Raw genomic sequence first — 22,054 nt, 5'->3', positions numbered from 1 at the left:
CAGCTCTGCAGCGAAAGAGAGAAGGCAAAAGTGCTGGCGCTCGCACCGGCGCTGGAGTCATCCAGGAATTGGCTGGCTTACCTCAGGCCAGCCTTTCACTTGCCAGAATTCAGAAATTCACATTTCTTTTCAAATTTGCTATTTTCTTTAGGCATTCATTTTGAACGTGACCAGCTGTTCTCAGAACAGGGATCTGGAGCCATATTCTATATTTTTAGAGCAGGCATCTTTCCTGTTAAACAGAAAGATGAGAAACTCCAAATTAGAATATGGTTAGGAGGAACAGAAGAAAATTCACAAGTGCAAAGTTGCTGCTGTTCACCCAAAAGGCTTGCAACAAAGATGCAGGGCAACTTTCCTGAAAACTCACAATGGTTTACCTGAAACGGGAGCAGAAAAGAAGCCAGGGCAACCACACAACAAACAAATAGCTCACTGGGAGCCCTAGGGTTTGGTGTCATGATCAGCTGAAGGTACCAAAAGAGGCAGCCCCACCCCTGGTCAGGCTCCTCCTCATCCCTTGGGCCAGCACCAACACTGACACAACTGTCTCAGGAACTAGATCAAGGATCTCATCAAGCTACAGACTAACCTGGCCAAAAAAATCCACTTTTGGACAGAGCAAGTCACTCGGCTGCTCCACAGTGTGCATACTGGTGCTGTCACAATGACTGGGGTGGGACTGGGGAGACAGGACTGGGACGGACAGTAGAACTAGCATTTTTGGCAGAAAAGTGACAGCAAATGTGCAACCTGAGTAAAATTACCATGCATTTCCAATAGCACGGGAAATAACGAAGCCTGCACTCACAGGGCCTTGGGCTGTGAGCTGCTAGTCAAGTGTTGCAGGTCCCTGGGCTGTACAGCACAGCTTCTCCAGGCACGCTTATCCTCTGATGCCTGGTAACATGCGTGCTCATGCTACGTCCTTTCCATCAAAATTGACAGAGGCTTTTTGCTCTAACCAACCACATATATTCCTAAAACTTGTAGGAAATTAATTATCCTTGAGGCCTATACTGCTTCAAACAATTTGATTGAAGACAGCCAACAGCTTCTACTGCCTTTGAATGTGGTAAAAAATATGCAAACCAATATAACTAAGCAATCCCGTATCCTTAACAAATCATCCAACAGAAGAACAAAAACAACGTGAAAAAACCCAAACCATCAACACTAAGCTTAAGGGAAATGTATTTAGAAGATCATCCCTGGGGTGCTGTCTCCAAAATGTCTTTGTCTTGAGCGGTCACTTCCCTCAAGAGGTCCCCAGCTTCTTTGGAAGTTATCAGTTTTATAGAATCACAGAATCATAAGATCGTTTGGGTTGGAAAAGAGCTTTAAGTTCATCGAGTCCAACGGTTAAAACCATTATGCTGCTTTACAGGTGGGAAGCTGAAGAACAAAGGAGGAAGACACCATGCGACTTTAGCGACCGGTAGAGGACTGAGTTTGTTTCCTTACCCACTAGGTAGCACCACTTCTTTTTAGTTTATTTCTACATTGTCCATCTTAGAAATTTGGAAAAAAACACATCATAAGCCCAAAATATTTTAATATTAGCTCATTTGTATAACCAAGCCTCAAAAGATGATCTATAATTGTTCACATTGTTCCTAATTCTCACCAAGTTAACCAAAACTTTAAAATGCTACGTTTCTATAAAGCCCTATGTTTATCAGGTGACTGGACATGCATCTCCTATCATTTGGCCATTGTTAAGTATTTCCCTTTTAGATGAAAGCTTTGGTTTATTCCACATGGCCACATTTCTGAAATTAATTATTTAAATTTGTAGCAAGATAAGTTGAAAAGTTTCACTCATCCACCCTGTGCTGTCAGGATATACAAATCCAGATTAAATGCACTGTGGGAGAATTTACCACTAATTAAGCATTTAACCGAGGGAGTTTATCCCGCCTCAGTGGAGGTAGGACCCTTCCCTGTTCTGCTCCAGAATGAATTGCACTGAGCAGGACAACTCGGAGGAGATACTTTAAAGGACCCAGCCCCGCTCCCTTCTTGCCAGCCCTTGGCCAGCAGCATGAGTCAGGCACTGCCAGCACACATACAGCCTGTCCCACCTCCCACTTGAATCCAAGGGGCCATCCACCCTGCAAGCACAGTGTGTAAAATCCCCTTTTTTACAGGAACTCAAAGAAGGCGGCCTCCTTCAAAGGTCCTTTCCTTCCTTTGAGAAGGAAGAAACCAAAAAATTTAAGGTTGTATTTCAACAAGGGAGCGCCACATGTTTTCCCAAACTCCTCCCAACTCTTGGCTGTAGAAGAACATTTTAGATGAAGATGAAAGAAGGTCTCTCATGCAAGTGGATGCCTGTTGTTCCCCCATGTCATTCAGAAGAGATGGCCACTTGCAGCAGTGAGGGATTCTCACACAACATACTATACTATACACTACTCTCAATCCCAAAGAAAAACATGGGCTCCAGTGAGTAATCCTGTGATAAGACAGAGTACATTTACTTTACATTTGTAATTTTAAAGATGAAAGGGTATGAAACACCCTTGGCTTGTTATTAGGAAATGCCTTGTTAGCCACTTTCTTTTGCATTCACTCAGTACCATTTGTAGAAAAGCCATTTCTCCCCAGGAACGATTTCTTTTCAGATTGCTTTTTCCCCTGCTTCCCAGCAATTTCTGTTTTCAAAGTAATGAAGACCAATGTGGTTCTCTTCTACACCATTTCACTACATTTACATTTTTTAAAATAATTGATCATATCTCTGTAATTTTATACTTTTATTCTAAAACATAGGATACGTACAGTCACTACTCAGCATGGCCAGTGAATTATGGCTTATTTGGGATTTTAAATACAAAGATTATAAAAGCATTGGTTAAAGTGCTGCCAAGTGAACTAAACTTAGTGTTCATGGTATCTGGCTAAATATATGTTTTTTAAGTAATAAGAAGGAGTTGTTATTGAAACTGCAATCATCTTTCACAATAAATACTGTTTTACTTGAAGGCTTCTATACAATAAAGTTATATCAGTCCTTGGGTATGGTATACTTATAATTAACGCAAATATAGGAAAATCATACTAATGTTTCTTAAACTGCATTTCTTTTGTTTATGCTAATGCAAAGAATAATTTCGTGCGCCACATGCACCAAGGACCGATAAAGGCGTGGCTGAATATTACGCAAAGATGTCTATTCAGAGGTTATCGGCTTGGACATTTGTAAGCATGAGCATTATCAAATGTAATCAATGTATTAAAGAGGAGGTAAGGCTCATAGACTGTTAATAGAGAAAGGCTTGGGGGCTGAATGATGATGATGACATTGTTTAGACTGAGACTTCCTAGCTATATTCAAAACTGCATAAATACAGCCTAGGTGAACATTCCTGAGACCTGCTGAACTCATGCAAAATCTGCCAGGATGAAAGTTCTGCAAAATTAGCAACTAGCATTAAATTTCAGATACATGTACTCCAATGGAAAAATAAGCTTTGTCATGAGATCTAAAAGCAAGTCTTATAAACATTTAAAAATCAAAGTTTTGTTTTCTCTGCTGTAATTAAAGTTAATTGAAAAAACACCAGATTTTTACTTTTAAATATGTATATGCACATTTAAATAATACACATATAAATATAAAATATATATATTAAAAATAAATACTACTTTCCTAAGCAGATCATAGTAGCAAAGTACATACAGTAACAGGTTTGCCTGCAGTATCAAGAATGCAATAAGGAAAAGTTAAAAATGGTCCATTTATATGGGGAGAAGATTGAACAGAGTTTGAGATTGAGAGAGGTTAAGTTTTTTTGCATACAAAAAAAAATTCTAGCTGTGGTTTCTGTCACCAAAAGTTGAACTTCACTTTTATAAAGCACCCTGCAGATTGCACTCTCATATTTTACTAAAATCATGTCACTCATCCTGATAAGATCAATGAGGCATTAAACACACAAATAACTAAAGGATGAGGAGCCTACATGGCTATTTATTGTAGTACCTTCTGTGTCTTTAGGGTTTACAAGACCCTATCCTGTTCTTGTACAGCAAGGGAATTGGTTTCCTTATGACATATCTTCCCTCCTTCGGGGAGACGCACTGCATGGATGCGCGTAGTTTAAAAGCCTTGAAGAAGGAACAAGTTTTTCCAGTGAAAGCAACCTGGGGTGTCCTGTTGTCACCACCAGAGTACTAAATACACCCCCAAATACAGTTGGCATCACCAGAGGGGCATCACAGAGCTGTCACCTTACAGAGGACTGATGCCCCTTCTTATGGAACCTCTCCAGGCAGATGGGGGCAAGGTGGGCACAGCGGGGCTGGGGGACCACGCAGGGATGCCAGCCCTCCCACTGGGGATGAAGCTGCAGGGCCTGTCCTGAGACTTCTCTGCCTGCCCTGGCTCTGCCAGAAATGGTCTTGTTGCTTCTCATACAACATGGTGAGGAGGAGACAGCCCTGCTGCCTGTGCGGATGCAGGCAGGAGAGGGACAGAGGGAGCGAGGGAGGAACCCACAGATTTGTCCTTCATCCCTGACTGCTCTATGGCTGAAACATATGAAAGCGTCAAACCCAAAAATGTCAGCACAACACCTGACATTTCAGACGTACCAGTCTGTAAGAAACTCTCTGATCAACTGCCTCCAGGGAGTCTTCAATCCTGGACCCCTTTCAAATGAGATGGTTTGTGGACGTAGGATGGAGAGCACATCTGGCACATCAAGCCTTGCTTGCCCATTGCCTCTGGGAGGGCCTGATGAAGGGGCTGCCTGGGGGCCACGTGTCTTCCCTTGCCTCGCTCCCTCTCCTTGCCTGTGTCCTCCCTCAAAATGCTGCAGGGCCACATTGTCACCTGACATCGCCTGACACCCACCCAAAGCCAGCTGGTCCCTTCAACTCATTGGGCTCAGACTACACCTCCTTTGGGAGGCTGCCCCAGCGGAGGAGCGGAGCCGGTGGGGAGGGCCAGCAGAGCCTCCCCGAGACCCTCACCTGAGTCATGGACAGCTGCTGGTTGCACTTCAGCATCACATTAGAGCTGGTCCAGCTGCCTCAGTCAACAAGATTTCTCACCGGAAAAAGGTGATTTTTAGAACTTGAAACTTTTTCATGTGAAAATGGCAGTTTTGACAAAGGCCTTTCATTCTGTGATGGAGATAATCAAAATGAAAAATCTCATTTTGAATCAAAATGAAAAGAAATGGAAAACTGAAACAGTTACACTTTCTGTTTTGACATTTCCCATTCAAAACTCCTCAGAATCCTTTCCCTGCTGTGTGAAAATGTTCCTTTTCTGATTTTTTTTTTTTTATTTGTTTCACTAGGGGAAAAGAATTTGGAAATGCTGACATTTCTTGAGGAGATATTTCAAGCTTTATCTAGAGAAGTTGTGCCTACAAGTATACTGAGTAAGGCTTGGTTTCTTGCACCCCACCCCACAAATATTTTAGAGGACTTGTTGGAAAATATCAAATTTAAATAATATCCTTCCAATATTAAAAGCAAAGTTACTGGGTTACATTTTTCTCTTCAAATCCAAACACTTTTCTGGGATTTCAAATATTAAAAGGTAACCAGATTTAAAACCAATTTCACAGCAGAAATCCTTCTGTAGAAAATGATAGACCAGCTGATGCAACTGGCAAAATTCACGCTTTTAATTAAAATGATTAAACACAAGAGACCCCATTGCTTGTTTTATGTATAAAACAACAACAAAGTAGGGATTTATGAAAGAAATATCATGTTTCTGTGTATCTTCAAGGAAAAGCTGAGAACTGAATTTAAATTGAGGATTTTTATGTGAGGTGTTGATACTCTGTCTTTCTCCAAACTACTAGTACAAATATGAGACTAGCCCAATGTTCAAATTTTACACTATCAAAGGCAATCTGCTGTTATACATTTCGTCTATAAAGTCTACCTACGTATATACACTGGAAGTCTGTGTTAACTTCAGTGATATCCCAGCAGTAAATACCACATGAAATCAGTCTTTTCCTCAATGGTCAAAGGTGTTCCTATTGCAAAACGAGTCTCCTCTGAAATATTACATATTTTTACTGTGCTCTTTTAAAACAAGTGTTACACAACAATGATTTGTCGTATTTTATAATGCAGAACTCCTCTGAAACAAGTAAACAGCTTTCATGAGATCAAGAGGAATATATACATTATTATTAACATTACATATTAATATGTATAACATCATACATATATAATACATACAATACAATAACAAATAGTAAATATTAATATTATTAAATGTATTTATAGATTATTTTATACTCAGGTTCCCTGCAAAAATAATACCATATTCTGTCTCTAGATCTTCCTTTTAATAAGCTCAGTAGACATGTCCTATTAATTTCCTGGGAAGCAACGCTGTTTATAAGAATTATTTGTAAATGCAGTTAAATTAACATCTTCAACTGCTTTTACTCCACAGTCATGAAAATAACTACATCCAGAATCATTTCACTTTAAAAAAGTCATTTTAGTCTAAAGTTTGGCAAAAAAATAAAACTGAAATGCTTAGAAATTTACATTTTTGTCACTCCATAAATCAAAACTTACTTTACATATTAGAACAATTTTTGTGAGAATTTTGGATCTGAGCTGATAACCTTTTGCCAAGTTTTAACAAAATGCAAATTGAAACATCTGAGATATTAAACAGACAATCGAGGTTTATGGTTACATCATAAGATTATTGCCCAGTAACACTGCATACTATGGCCCCAATTCTGAAACACTCACAGGCTTTATGTATGCAAGCAACCCTTGTGAACACAAATGTAAGTGCTAATATAACCTCATGGCATCAAGAACACAATGTTGTATCAGCAATTGACATGCAAACTGTTTTGCTACGGGAACATTGCTCCAAAAGATGTAGGAGGATGTATGTGTAGAAAAGGGCAGCAAACGATGGCAGAAGCTTAATTATAGTACCGCTAATGGCAGGAAGACAATACAGCGTTGAAGACAGCCAGCAGCATTAGCTCAGAACGGCTAGAGAGCATACAGGACCAGCTCCCTGGCTTGTGTAAGCTGGAATGGGCTCACTGGAGTCACCCTACATGGATTTTTACCAAATCAGGATCTGACCCATGTCTGTAGAGGCTGTGTGAAGCAAAAAAGCCCACTGGCTGACAAAAGAATGAAGACTAGGGATGCTCCTTGTAGGTCACCAAGGAGCATCCTGGCACTAATGTCTTCTCCCTCAAAAGCCTGCTGTAGATGCACAGCATAATGCAGACCTTATGTAGTGCTGAGGGAAGTGTTAATTAATATCTTTAATCATTACACACTACAGCAAGATAAGAATAAGTGGCTTGCTGGACATAAAATCTTTCCAGACACTGCATGTAGACTCAATTAGAGCCGTTGCCCACTCCCACACCCCAGAGGCAATACCAATGTGTTCCTGTTCAGCCTGGGATTTGCATTCACAATAGCCTCCAGGAGGAGCTAAGCATGCAAACATTAACGCATTTATGGTTCATATTAATTCATCCTTGGCCTCTGTGAAAAGTACAGACAAATTTCTGACAACAGAGAAATGGCTGGTTTAAATGGACTGTTGTTAATAATGAAGGGTATGCAATACTCAAACGGTAAGAAAAGTCAGATTTGAAGAGAAGGGATTCACCTGGTGCTCAGAGATACACCAATACCAAACCCAGGTCCTCAGAGAGAATGACCAGCATGGGGCCTTCCGGTGAGGCTGGCATCAGTTTCATCAACGGGGAGAGGTTCCTCCTCCCTTGGTGTCCAAAGTAGAGGAGGCAACAGCAAGTCCTTTGAGAGGGTCCACAGTATATTTACAAGAGGGAAGTGAAGTGCTAAAAAAATAGATGCACCGCAAACAGTTCACTGTGAGGTTACTAACCAGTGGATGCCCCCAAAGTCTTGTTGTTCAGCTCTTCTAACCAAATAAATTGAGACTAAATTGTAGGCTAAGCTTTTCTCTGGTAGAAAAATGTTCCCACTCAAATTTCACTGTTCTAATTGCAGAAGCTAGAAATAAAAATACTTTCATTCAAATAACCAGCATTCAAAATGCTTTCAGCTGGACTTTGCCTCCCAAAAGAAGCAAAGGCGCATGAAGGATGTTCTGTATTATCATTTTTATTGGTGTTATGGGCCAGGACCCCATAGGTGCTGTCCTACCACAAAACGAAGATGATTATCCCTACTTCAAATCATGATATTTTATTACAACAGTTTATAGTCCTTATTTAATCATCTCAGCATGTACTGCATGGAGTCTGCAGTGGAATCAATTCACTTCTAGCAAGTATTGGGCCAAATTGTGCTTTTGCTCCCTGGAGGAGGGGTGGGGGTAAAATATACAGAACAGCTGGGGCCACCCAGTAGTTCAGCGAGGCACTCTGACAGAAGCAATGGCAGATACAAGCAGAAAACATCTTTAAAGAGCCCTCAATTCTTCAGCAAAGCCATAATTATATTCTGAACATTTTTCCCATAATCATTTTCATCCAAAAATTTACCAAAAAAATTCATCGTGAAAGGCGTAGAAATTTACATTTTTGACACTCCATAAATCAAAAGCTTATTTTACGTAGCAGAACCAAATTGCAGTATATTTTACCTCAACTGTACTGTCTTTTAACATTACCTGCTCCATTTCCAGACTTGAGGATTTTTACATACCCTTCCACTGCTCCTCCTCAGATTTTTTTTAAATTCACCATCCTCTTCATTAAAACAAATAAAATATAATTGCTCAAAACCCACCGCCTTGAAGCACAATGTGGCCCTAGGGCTGAACTAGCTCAGTTTCTGCTACGATGATGTAGAGCAAGCCGGGATCACTCACCCACCACTTCCCATCCCTCCAGGTTCCCGTTGAGCTGTTGCCCACAGGTCAGCGATACTCCCTCTCACGCCAAAGGTGCAGTAGACCTTTTGCAAACACACCCAAGCTGCAAATGAGTGCAAACTATACTTCCAGGGCAGCCACTTCATCGTGCAGCGCAAAAAGGTGTCCCCTGGGGAAGATACATTTAGGACCATTCATTCCAAGATGGGGGGATGAGCAAGCCCTCATTTTGTCTTAGTACATAAAAAATGTTCGCTCTTCAGTTTCAAATCTGATTTCTTTTTTAAATCAGAATGAGTCACCTTTTTATTTGGGAAACTGGATCATAAATTCATATAGTCCAACCACAACCAAAACAAAACAAAATACAAGTAAATCTCAGAATAATAGTGACTTTCAGACATGACCAAGCTGGGTCTGATTTGCGTTATTTATCAAGAGTTAAGAAACCTTGTTTCCCTTCACCAGTCCCCTGAGCCATTAACTTTCACATTGCACCACATTCTTATAAGATTATGGGAATTTTCAGTTTAGAAAATCCAAAGCATTCTGCAGCTGAGCATATTTAGTTGCATTTTCCAGTTCTATTTTAAAATAATACCACTACATCTGATACCCCATACTTGTCTGTGACAAATGTAATATGCAAACATCTTCTATTGCATAAACGGCATAGGAATGGCACTAACAATACGCTGAATATCTAACTCCCATTGTCTGAAGAGCAGTCTTAATGTTGCTGAGTTAATGAGTGAAATGAGCATTGTGGTCTAAGTGTCGCGTAAATAATGGTTTCCATTACAAAAAAAAAACTGTACCACCACACCCTGGCCATCTCAAAAAGCAAAGCTCTAGAGGTTTCCCACAGACAAATATATAAACCAGTGGTGAATTTCTCCCCTTTCCTCCTCTCTAAGGCAGCTAGTTTAGTGGCCTCTCTCTTTCTGGAACCTATTTTTTGTGACAAAATGCAGCTAAAACATTATGTGGTTTTCCTATAAACAGGAGTAAAATGCACTCAGTGTAGACCAGTCTCTTCCCTGGTGTGAAGGTCATCCACCAAAGCTGCTGAGTGGCAATTCAAGCCATTCTCAGAGAGCTATAAATCTCTCTCTTTCTGTCTGCATCTTTTTAAACATAAAGCAGCGAGGCCTGAGCCCTCCCTTCCTAGTCCTGAGCTGCGCTGTCATACCTTTGACATCAACGAGGAGCACATGTGCGAAAAGCATGCACATCACACCAACAAATGCTCGGATGCGATTCCATACAGCCATGGTGCTACTGCCAGGGACATACTGAGGATAACTTTCAAGCAGGTTTTAGAAAGGTAAAGGAAACAAAACAAACGCAACTGAGCTATGAGTTATAACAACAATAGCAGTCAGAGGGACATAAAAGGCTAAGCATTTCATTACTCAGGTCAGTATAAGCACAGCCTTTCTACAGGCACAGAAGCCAAGGCAGAGAAGAAAAGGGAGAGTTGACCAAGCTAACCTGGGAATTCAGCCTTGCTTGAAACCAGGCTCCCAAATTACCGTACAACGTCCTGTTCTCCTACTGCCGCAGGCGCAGAAGTAGATGCTTTTTTCCCCCAGAACTCCTGAAGAAGTGTGAAATTTACACTGACAATCTTTGGGTAAAACTATCTGCAATCTGTTATGGGCTTTGTATATGACATCTGGCAAGAAGCACATTCAACCACAGAGCGTTTTACAAGGATGCAGGGGATAGCCTACAAAATGGTCAATAGCTTCAGTTGTTTATCTGGGCTTTTGTTAATTTTCTGTAATTTCCTGGTGTGTTTTTTGTCAGTGGGGATGCACAAAACAATTTAGAGTCAGGTGCTCTAATCCCACTGAAACCAAAGAGGAGGTGGGTACTCAAATGGCTTGAGCACATCAGAAGGTATTAGCCTTGGCACCTGCAGCTACTCACACCGGTTGCAGCTTGAATGGTGTTGACTGTGTGCAGTCCTACTCTGCTGTATTCACGTAGTATCCATCTCAAATGAGGATGAACTTGCACGGAACCTTGGTCACTGCTTTCATTCCATAATAAATACATGCATTTTGGTTTTGCTAGCACAGGTGAATCCTCGGTTTACAGAAGTCTCAGATGAAAATCGGGTAATCCGTTCCATCAGAACAGGAAAGGTTCAAGTAATTGAGGGTGACAATTTAGATTGTGGATAATAGCAATAAACCTTTCCTTGTTAGGACACTCCTCATTTTATCATGATATTCCAGAAATATTTTTGGAGCATCTGGAATTAATAGCCCTTGTTTGAACTGCAGTAGGAGCCTTAGGAACTTAGGCTGCAAGTCAAGACCCAGGTCAGTTTGCTGGTGTCTGCATCAGGAAACATCACAGCAGCTTGTCCTTGCTTTGGACTGTTTACAATGTAAATCTTGAGTGAAAGACAAAAACAAGCCCAGAGAGAGGGAGCACAGAAAAACGGTGAGTGAAGATTGATGTGTACAGTGCTGAGCTGTTCTCTTTCTTTCATTTCATCAGTTGAAACATCTGGAGCTTTTTAATGTTATTTTCTTTTTAGCTGTACAGCATACTGATCTGTAGGGTAGGATTCACTTTGTGCAGATAGCTAGCTGGAGCAATGTGATAAAGATTGTTTGAAAAGTCTAAGACATGCAGACTCCATCAAAGCTGGCCTCCTTCTCAAAGTGAAAAGTAAACGCTGGGTCTTTTTCAAGGTGAACTTATTCAGCACACAAGTTATTTGAAAAGGTCCTTCACTCTGAGAAGTAATCGTATGACCCTCCTGACAGCAGACCTGAGAGCAACAACATCAGATTCTCTACAGAGAAAGATGGACTTCTGTATTCTCCAGTTTAAGAGCGAGCTTCTTTATTAAAGGACAATATGTAAAATTTTAAGGACAAAGCTTACCTACTTAAGAAAAAAATGTGTCATTTCTAGGTACCATGTATGCTGTATATTCCCTTGTTTAATACACAGTTTTATTTACTACAGTTTTTAGATGGACATTCCTGGAAAAGATTTGAAGAAGACAAAAGGTATTCCAACAGCAAAACTAAAATCCACTTTGTTCTGAATTAGTGTAGTTTCTTTTGCCCCATCTTCCATTTCTGTAGCTCATGAGACAGACTGCAGTATTAGACTCAGCAATAAGGACTTTAAGATGCAGTATGGAACCAAAAAGTTTCCAAACCAAAATGTGTATCCAGTACTCATCTGACTCACCTATCGCCCCCCCCTGCAACTCCACCATGTATGGCTACATGACAGAAGTTACGCTAGTCAACACAAACAGGCAACAACTCAAACAACGATCATAGAATCATTTAGGTTGGAAAAGACCTTTAAGATCATCGAGTCCAACCATTAACCTAGCACTGCCAAGTCCACCACTAAACCATGTCCCTAAGCAGCTTATCTACATGTCTTTTAAAAACCTCCAGGGATGGTGACTCAACCACCTCCCTGGGCAGCTCATTCCAATGCTTGACAAGCATTTCCGTGAAGAGATTTTTCCTAATAGCCAATCTAAACGTCCCCTGGCGCAACTTGAGGCCATTTTCTCTTGTCCTGTTGCTTGTTACTTGGGAGAAGAGACCAACACGCTACAACCTCCTTTCAGGTAGTTGTAGAGAGCGATGAGGTCTCCCCTCAGCCTCCTCTTCTCCAGACTGAACAACCCCAGTTCCCTCAGCCGCTCCTCATAAGACTTGTGCTCCAGACCCCTCACCAGCTTCATTGCCCTTCCCTGGACACGCTCCAGCACCTCAAAGTCCTTCTTGTAGTAAGGGGCCCAAAACTGAACACAGTATTCGAGGTGCGGCCTCGAATACAGGGGGACCGAGTACAGGGGCACAATCACTTCCCTACTCCTGCTGGCCACACTATTTCTGATACAGGCCAGGATGCCATTGGCCTTCTTGGCCACCTGGGCACACTGCTGGCTCGTCTTCAGCCGCCTGTCAACCAGCACCCCCAGGTCCTTTTCCACCAGGCAGCTTTCCAGCCACTCTTCCCCCAGCCTGTAGCGTTGCATGGGGTTGTTGTGACCCAAGTGCAGGACCCGGCACTTGGCCTTGTTGAACCTCATACAATTGGCCTCAGCCCATCGATCCAGCCTGTCCAGATCCCTCTGCAGAGCCTTCTGACCCTCGAGCAGATCAACACTCCTGCCATATAACATATCTGTCATATAACATATAACATAACATAGTCATATAACATAGCTACCAGAATCACAGCTAGTGTAGGATTTATGTGACTCGACTGTTAGATGAAAACGCAGCGTTTTCTGAGGCAGCGGCAAACCTGTCTGGCTTAAAGAGTATTGCAGACTCCTTGAAAAGATGGGAAGCACTTTGCATTCACCAAGTCCTGTCCCATGCTTATGATTAGGTGACATGATGGGCCAGGGTCTGAACATAGTTTTATAACCTATGCTGAGTATGGGTCATTAGCTCTCCACTTTATTTCTGGGCACATGCAATCACTTCTTTTGCCTGTGCTCCTGTTTCCTGCTTTGTCATGTTTTGACTGCACACCTCCAGGCTGAGATACTTTTAGTATGTCTTGGTATTGCACTGAAATGATTTTCAAGTGTTTTCAATTGGCCAATGCTGAAATAAGTTCAGTAGAGAAGATGCAGGCTTGTTTACTAGTGATTCATGCTGATCAAAAATAGATTTTTTGTTCTTAATTTCATCCTCCATGAGTCTCAGAAAAGAGTACGAAACTCCAGGCTCCACCCAACGCAGACTGTAGGACAATATCTTCATTTCATCTGGAGCTATCAAGCACAACACCAATGCCAGCACAATTTTTTCAGTTGGGTTTAAAAAAATGTGAGTCTAACTCAACATGTTTTTATTATATGAAGTCTGCTCCCACTAATGACTAACAGATTATCAGCAATTGATAAACCTATATAAACATGGAGAAGATAAATCATTCAAGGAAACGAACGGCTCACTGTTTCTTCCAAACCAAGAATTGGAGGTAGGAAGAGTACCAAACAAGCCAAATAGGTGGCAGGGTCCAAGCAGATAAAGCAGCAACAATATGTCTGCACACAAAGCATAGCTAACCTAGGAACTCCTTGCTGCAGGATGCCATGGAAGTTAAAAGTTAAACTGGTTCAGAAAGCGATCAGACAGTTCTGTTGACTCAGGAGACCCGCCCCATTCAGGAAGTCTCTGAGCCATGCAGCACCAGAGGCTGGGCCAGGATCACATCCTCCTGCCTCATTTGTATCTTTTTCCTACCCTGATCAGCAACCTAGTGTAAGCATTCCCAGGGCTTTTATCTTGGTTTACAGAGCCACGTCTGGGTCTGACTCAGGCACAGTCCCCATCACATCTCTGCAAAGGGCACAGAGTGCCACATGTAGTTTTCTCTCTCTGAGGTAAAGTAGCAAAGAGCTGGGGACAGAAAGGAAAGCGATACTCATCAAGGAAATCAAAGCCATGTTGTCCCTTGGTGACACGCAAGCAGCCTGGGACACAATAACGTTTCTAAGTTTGAAGTAGTTGTTTTCACCCTCTTTCAAAAAGCCATTTACATGATTTACAGAACAGTATCTTAATCCATTTCTGTAACAAAAGTATATTTTGAAATTCTGATATGGGAGTTGAGATACCTTTTAATTATTGTTCGTCTCAACTTTTGGGTGGACATTCCTTCTTTCAGTTGTCTTCGGTAATTTAATGCAGATAAACAAGGACTTCTCTTGACACGCGTGAACATTTGTAACATCTGCTGCAATATTTTGCAGTCACTTGTGTGCTCTACTTGCCTCAGACCAGCACTGACCCAAGAAGAAGCAGGGCGCTGGCAAAATAATAGTAATAACAAAAACGAATACTTGAGGAATGTCAAAACCCTTCCCCAGAAAGTTCACACTTGGAGATGTGCAACGTGCTGGATTTAATGAATTAAATCCTCTCCTTTCTGCTCATGTTTCTCCTGCTGGAAGTGGAGGGCCTTGTGGGGCTGGTGGTTTCTCTGACCCTGTATAACAAGCAACAGCTCCCTTCTCACAGCCACCATTTCCTGCCTGCTGTTCTGAAGGTTTGTATGGGCTCCATTATCAGGAGATATGGAGACCTGATGCTTTCAACAGCCCCTGCAGCTGGGTCCTCTCCCTCCCTCTCTCCCAGCTGTTGCTTGCCCTTGGGATCCCCAGTCTTCTTCACCCCATGCGCTGCGGCACCCGCGGCAGCTCCCGTGTTCCTGCTCCCAGCCTTCTGGTGACGGAGCAATGCTCCTGCCTCCCCCTGCCCTTCCGCCATCCTGCCCTCAGCTCGGGAGGACTCAGGTACAAGGATCATTTCCAAATGTAGTTTGGTAGGAAGCAAAATACACTGGTACGGCAGAGGACTCTGTCAACGGGCATTACTCCAGGCAACGGGAGGCTTGGTGTTGCAAGCAGGAGGGGTATGAAAGCAATAGCAAGGGATCGTGGCGAGGCGCACAGGTTTCCTGCATGGTATCTTTCTGGAGCTTGCAGGTTTTATCAGCAGTCACTACCTTAGCATTCTGACAAAAATTCTGACAATTCAGCACTCTTCTCACTGCATCCACCCCAGCTGACACCAGTGTTTCAGGGAAAAGATACAGCCTGATTTTAAACACGCTCCACCCTTATTTACCTTGTTGTTGCAAAGCCCAGGCAGTAGCTTTTTCTAGACACGATACCTTCTTGAACACCTTTCCATTACTTGAGAAGTACAATGTACAAGTTACATATTTTGGATCCACCTCGTAAACTGCTAGTGTTGCTGGTAAAGCCTTTTACTCTGATCCCAGGATCTAGGTAATGCAGACTGCAGAATACTGTAGTTTGTTTGTGGGCATGAAAGTTAATTTTAATGCCAGTTTTTATTCCTGAGATACTGTAAACGAGTATCTTCAACTTATATTGCCCATCGTAAACTTTTTTAACCTGTGAGTCATTTTCAAAATAATAAACGTAACTATTCCATAAAAATATCTCAACACAGAAGAGCCAGAAAAGTGAAGGACATGAACAGATGGCACATCAATCTTCTGCATTTATACAATTTGTTTTTTAATGCAAATAGTGTGGGTTGCCTGCTCTTGCCTTGGATATTGTTCCAAAGACGAGCACATTTTCTTATCTTTCTGGATCAATGTGACATTTGCAGTTATCATAAAGTGGGAGCCCATTTAATGATGTTAATGCTTCCTTAATGTAAAAATAAAATCACCTCCTTTATAAAAGCAAACAGATTAAAAGTCCCAAAGAGACCATTGAAATCTGTGACATTTGCAGTTACTGGTGGCTAGATGGCTTGATTATACACAGGTAAAAAATATCTTAAAAGCATTGTTTACGCTCATTAATCAGAACATTAAATAGGAATACTGGAGTATCCTCAGCTAGAATCAGCTTTAAAAATTTATTAATAAAAAAATTGAGGCATCATTTCATGCAGCCTGTTTAGATGGTTCAAAAAACCAAAAACTGCAAACAACCAAACTTATGGCCTTATGGCAGCTTGGTAAATCTTCAGACCCCAGATGTAATATGTGGTCTGCATTTTTATTTGCACATATTGGGAATTGACTCTGCCAGCAGTCCCTGATTCATGCCTGTACCATTCTCTCCACGGTGCCACCAAGCAAGTGGCACATCACTAATATTTCTATTCTTGCCCCTGGGGAAAATTTGAATCTTTAGTGTTTCTAAGGGCTTTGGGGGGGGGGGAACCAAAACAAACAAACAAAAAAAACCCCAAACAAAACCAGAAAACACCACCGACCAAAAAACCATTCTCTTCTGTTCTGGGTTGTTACAAAAAGAAAAATTAAAAATTATTGAAATATCTCACTTGAAACTATTCTGAGTACAATGCATCCTGCAAGTCCTAGATTCCCAAATTTGGCTGGGGCTGCATAACGTCTCTTTAGTTCTAACAGGAAAGAAAGAAATGACATGAAGAACATAGTATATTTTTCATTGAAAAATATTTTAGGTAAAAATTTGTTTTTTAAACAACCCAACCTTTTTGGATTCGTGATTGTTTGAAAGTCAAATATCATGATGGTGTCTGTTGAAACATCATTTTGAACAAAAAAACCCCAAAACCCAAACAACCCCTTTAAACTCCGCTCATGATTTAGCTCAGGAAAAAGGCCATCGCTTCCTTGGTGAAAACAAGAAAGCTCTGCACGCCCCAGGAAGGTGGCAGCAATACCTCCAACAGCACGAGCAGGCTGGAGGCAGCTGCTGCACCTTGCTGACCCCCAACACAGTCTGTGACAAGTAACTCTACGCATTACTTCTTTTTTAAAATTGTACAGCGAAGGAGGGATGAATGCTATAATCAGGAAGGGGTGGAGGAAATAATCATAGAATAAAAGTAACGGGGTAATCCAGGCATTCCCCATGTGCGTGCTATACCCTATCACCTCTCAGGCTTCCTTCCAGACCTGCTGCTTCTTGTAACCACCCCTTTCCCTTTGCTGCCCAAAGTCCTGCCCAAAACAGCCCAGCTCTCATGGGCATTGGAACAAATCACAAATTAGACATTGCTTGGGCAGCGGCACACACAGGGTAGATCCTCACAACCACTCCCTCACAGTACCTGCAAAGCGGGTTGGAGGCGAGGTGGTAGAAAGCTGAATTTAACATACAGCCCACAGATGAACACTTCTTTCTTACTGTTTTGGAGACGCTGCCCTCAGACACAAAACGGGGGGTCCGTTGTTGTTATCAGGAACAAACCCCCTTTGAAATACCTCACTAACTAGAAAAGGTAATGAAAAAACGCCTTTTAATTCCCTGTCCTTCCCCTTCTGAATGAGCTGTTAAAAGACCAAGAAAAACTGTTATAGCGATACCATAAAAAGAAAAAAGCCCAAAAAAACAAAGAGCTCTCAGCTCCAGGCATGTCCGAGGGGCTGGCAGGGAGAGACAGCGCCCACATGGGAAAGTTCTGTCACCCCATCTGAGATATCACTTAGCGGTGGCAGCTCTCCAGAGGCAGAACGGGTCCCACCTGTTTGCAATGTGTTTAGCTATTAATATTTATATAGTAGTTCAAGTGGGTATAAAAAAGAGGGATGAAATTCATCAAATTGTATGTCATCTCTTGGTGGTGTAAAATAAAAACCGTTGCAGCAGGGGGAGAGGGGAATGGCTTGTTTTCTTGCCTTTCTGCAGAGCGAAATGTCGTTGCTCTCAAAATGTCTCAGCGCAATGCATTTGGCAATCATCTCGGTGTGATCCACACCTTGACATCCAGGCTAAATACCACGGCCATGGCCTGGCCCCAAAATCACAAGGCTTTGAATAGCACCACACAAATAACACATTTATCAGCTCTGTGGCTCCACTTACAACACCAGAAAAAAAAGCAAAAAAGAGTCACATTGATGTGGAAGTCATTTTCTTAAGCTTCACTTACTGTGCCAAAAAAAGCCTCCAAAACCATTTAATTTTTCATTTTTCTAAGGTACCAATTCATGGATTGCTGTAAGGGTGAGTGATATCGAAGGGGAGTCTGTCTTCCCCCGCAGAGGTGAAGTCCCAGGGATGTTAACTAACTAAGAAGATAAGGGTATCCCAGACATGCTGCTGGTGCTCAATCCTTTTGGACTTTTTCTGCTTTCGATAAAATACTTCCATATTCATTGGCACAAAAGAGAGGAGAATGACTTATCACCCAGTAATAACTTTACTGTCATTCTTGATGTGTATTTGAGGTGGAAGTAAATATTATATATGAAGAGGATAATTTCAGCATGGGAAAGACAGAAACATCCACTTTAGGCATCCCGTACCACAGAGCATGGAGCACTTCCCAGGCAGGCAAGAGGCCGGTGCTGAGGATGCTGCTCTAATAATGTAAGTCTTGCACATTTAAAATTAATCCGCCTGACATAATTAAGATCTAAGCCACAGAAAATGGTAAGGTTTTACTAAGAAAAAACTAAAAGCCATTCATGCCAAAATAAATGCCCGTCTTTGGACAGTGGCCCGAATATTCACATTCTCTGTGCATAAATGGGAAGGTTGCCTGTCCCCAGGGGGTGTCCCCTAAACGAGGAGCAGGCAAGGGAGGTAGGAGTCCAAACTGTATTTTCTATTCAATCCTGTGAACATTACCCCATCATTTCTTAAAACTGAATCCAGTCAGGAAATTCAAGCAAAATCTGTGAGCAATTTCAGGCCTCCTGAAACGTCTTTTGTCAGTGAATTAAGTATTTGCCAAAATGAGAGCAGAAATGTCCCAGCCTCTGCACTAAATAGGAACAGCACCCAAGAGCCTCCTGAACAGCGGTGACGGTGACAGGGATCTGCTCTGACCACTGAGGGGAGGACAGCTGCACCCAACCAGCAAAGAAGGGAAGGGAAACAAAGCTTCATTTTCCAGGTGCTGAGAGTTTTTGGTCAGGAGCGATTTCCACACCTTCCCACCTCTTCTTCTTCCCACCCACTGATGCTTCCCAGAACACCATCAGTCAAAACAGTTTGGCTGAGGGTTCTCGGAATAGCTCAGGAGAGGTGACAGGGGTTGGGCTGCTTTCCTTCCCCGGGATATTTTTCACACACCCAGCACAGAATGGAGAGGTTCTCTTCTCCTTGTTCATGCTCATCCATAGCCTCCTGTAAGCTGATCTAATTCCTGCACCTCTCTCACCTACATAGAGAATTTGCACCCAATTAAATGAACTTGGTTGAAAAGCTGAGCTAGCTGCAGATCACAACCCCAACCAATACCTCAGACGACACTTGCAGCAGGATTGTGTAAACACCGGAGTTTAGTGCATGGCAGAGGTAGGACCCATATCAGTCACTGTTACACTTCTCTCTTCCCTCTCACTCACAGATGCACAAAACACCCAAGCCCACACAGCCTCTTTTGCACAATATCGCACAGTCCAGGGTGGGAAATTAAGCCAAACAAACATGAGAAAGAAGGAAATGATAAACCAGAATGACATACAGCAATCGTAAAACATCTAAGTCTAACCATGGGAGGAAACCTTGTGAGGGCAACTTAGACTAGCATGCATTTTACTTACCTAGCTCAAATAACCTACAAGCCACATGTGACAAAGTCAGCACAAGCCCTGAATCCTGATATTTAGCTCCGCTCTCTAGCAGGTGCTGACTGCTACTTTCCATTTAGTCTTAATCCAATCTCTCCATGAGCTTTCATTCCCATCAGCCTAATCAAAGCCTTGTTATTTGCTATTATAAATTTTCAGCATTAGATTTTATGAAATCTATATGAAGTTCTGTACACTGTTGTAGTGAATTCATTTTAATGAGAGCACTTGTCTCTGCCACACAGACTCACTGTATTATAGGCATTTTGAAACCTGAGTGACTTCCTTCCTTCCAGGAATAAAAATGAAGAAACTCTTTCCTCTGTCTTCAGCTTCTATCCACTTGAGCACTTTCAGAGTTTGCAGTTTAAAAAAAGATTTTGCTATTACTTTTTTTCATGCTCCATTCAGCAAATGCTTTTAAAGAACAGGCTCTTTTAAAATGTCACCCTTCTCAAGGTCCTTTTGTTGGTAGAGAGGGCTAAATAAATTTCTGTGTGTATAAGTAAGGCAGCACCTTGCTCTGGAAGCACAGAAGATGGGAGCATACAGATCTGCCATTGTAGTGCTACAGCAAGTAATAGGCAACGTGCAGAAGAACAGAGGAATAGGATTAGCCTGGATGGAAATCCACTAGCAAGTTAGCCAACATGGTGACTGGACTACTGAAGGAAACCTTTTCCCTGCCTCATCCAACCATGAGCTCCAAATTCATCAGAACTTTGGTTTATACAGGGGAAGAGTAATTTAACTTTCTCTCTCCTATCCTTAGTAGTATTTTTATCTGATACGTATGTCTGGATGAAGATGCAGGCAATTGAAAGGTTGATCTCTTCAGGCTTTTGGCTTAATCTAACAGAATAAAAATCTCGAAGAGTCACAGGAAGCATATTTTCTTTTTATGCTCCTACCCAGATTTTGAGGGTCTGTGGGAGCACAGCACTGTTTGCTGATTTTGGCCACACTGAATCTTGTTAACAATTTTGTGTCACTGATAAGGATGCTCTCTGTGTAAGGTAGTCTTCAACAAAACTTTCCTGCCAAGAAATAGACAAGCTTAAGGGAGGCAACCCCACAGAAGCACAGTTTCAAGTCGTCGTGCATTTCAGACAGTATGTGTACAAACTCCAACCTACTCAGGTGGATAAAGGAGGAAGGGGTTGGCTTGCTCCCCTACAAATGCACCTTGGCTGATTTCCTCAGAACAAAGATCTGCAGCAGACCAAGGCAGACACTGTCCCTCCTCCTTCCCATGCTCAGAGTGGAGTGGCATGTCTGAAGAGAAAACGGGAGCCACTTTTGGGCAGGGAGCTCAGAGCCTGAGGAAGTCTCCAAACTGGATGGAAGGCAGCAGCCAGTCTCATTCCTTTTTCATTCCTGCATGCATTCAAACCTGGGGGACATGTTTCTTTGGCTTTCACTCTAAAGGGGAAAAAATCCATAATTTTGAGGTCTATACATACTAATTAACAGCCTTGCATATCTTCAGGCTTCAGTTTTTATCTCCAGGTATCCTCCACAGTTTTGCCTTTGGATCAAATCCAGAGGAAAAAGACCCACCTCTGGCACATGGGTGACAAAATTCCTCTCTGGATCTGTCAGGACAACTTGACCAAGAACAAACTGTTGCTACTGGCCAGTCGAGGTCTGAGTGCCACTTTGATTTACCCCAGCTCTAAAGTACAAATCTCTGGCTGAACCAACTGCAGACAAAGATTTCACATGCCTCCTCATTTAGTCTTAGCTTTCCACTTGCCCCTTTCAGAGAGATCAAGGAGACTGACTGGTGTTGGCGTGTTTGCGTCAGAGAAAAGGAATCAGCTTTACCTCCATGGGCAGCTCTCATGCTTCATGAGACACTTTTATACAGTTTTGAAATAACTTTTCATGAGACAAAAGAGAAAGAAGTCATGATCAGCATAGCAGAGAACAGACATAAGGAAAGTTAACTGTATGGGATATTTTTTTTAACGTTCATACTGATTTTCAGTTAAAATAGTCTTCTACTCTCCAGAGACAAAGAATTGGGTAGGAAACAAACTCAGTAAGGAGCATAAAATTCAAGCCACCTATTACCTTTCCCCTGCCCACCTTGAATTCAAGGAAAATCAGGTCTGAATGTGGATTCAATTTATCGTTTAAAAA

The sequence above is a fragment of the Gavia stellata genome, chromosome 8, assembly GCF_030936135.1.
Source record: "Gavia stellata isolate bGavSte3 chromosome 8, bGavSte3.hap2, whole genome shotgun sequence".
Taxonomy (NCBI): Eukaryota; Metazoa; Chordata; class Aves; order Gaviiformes; family Gaviidae; genus Gavia; species Gavia stellata.
The sequence above is the reverse complement of the archived record's forward strand: the minus strand, read 5'-3'. Positions refer to the sequence as shown.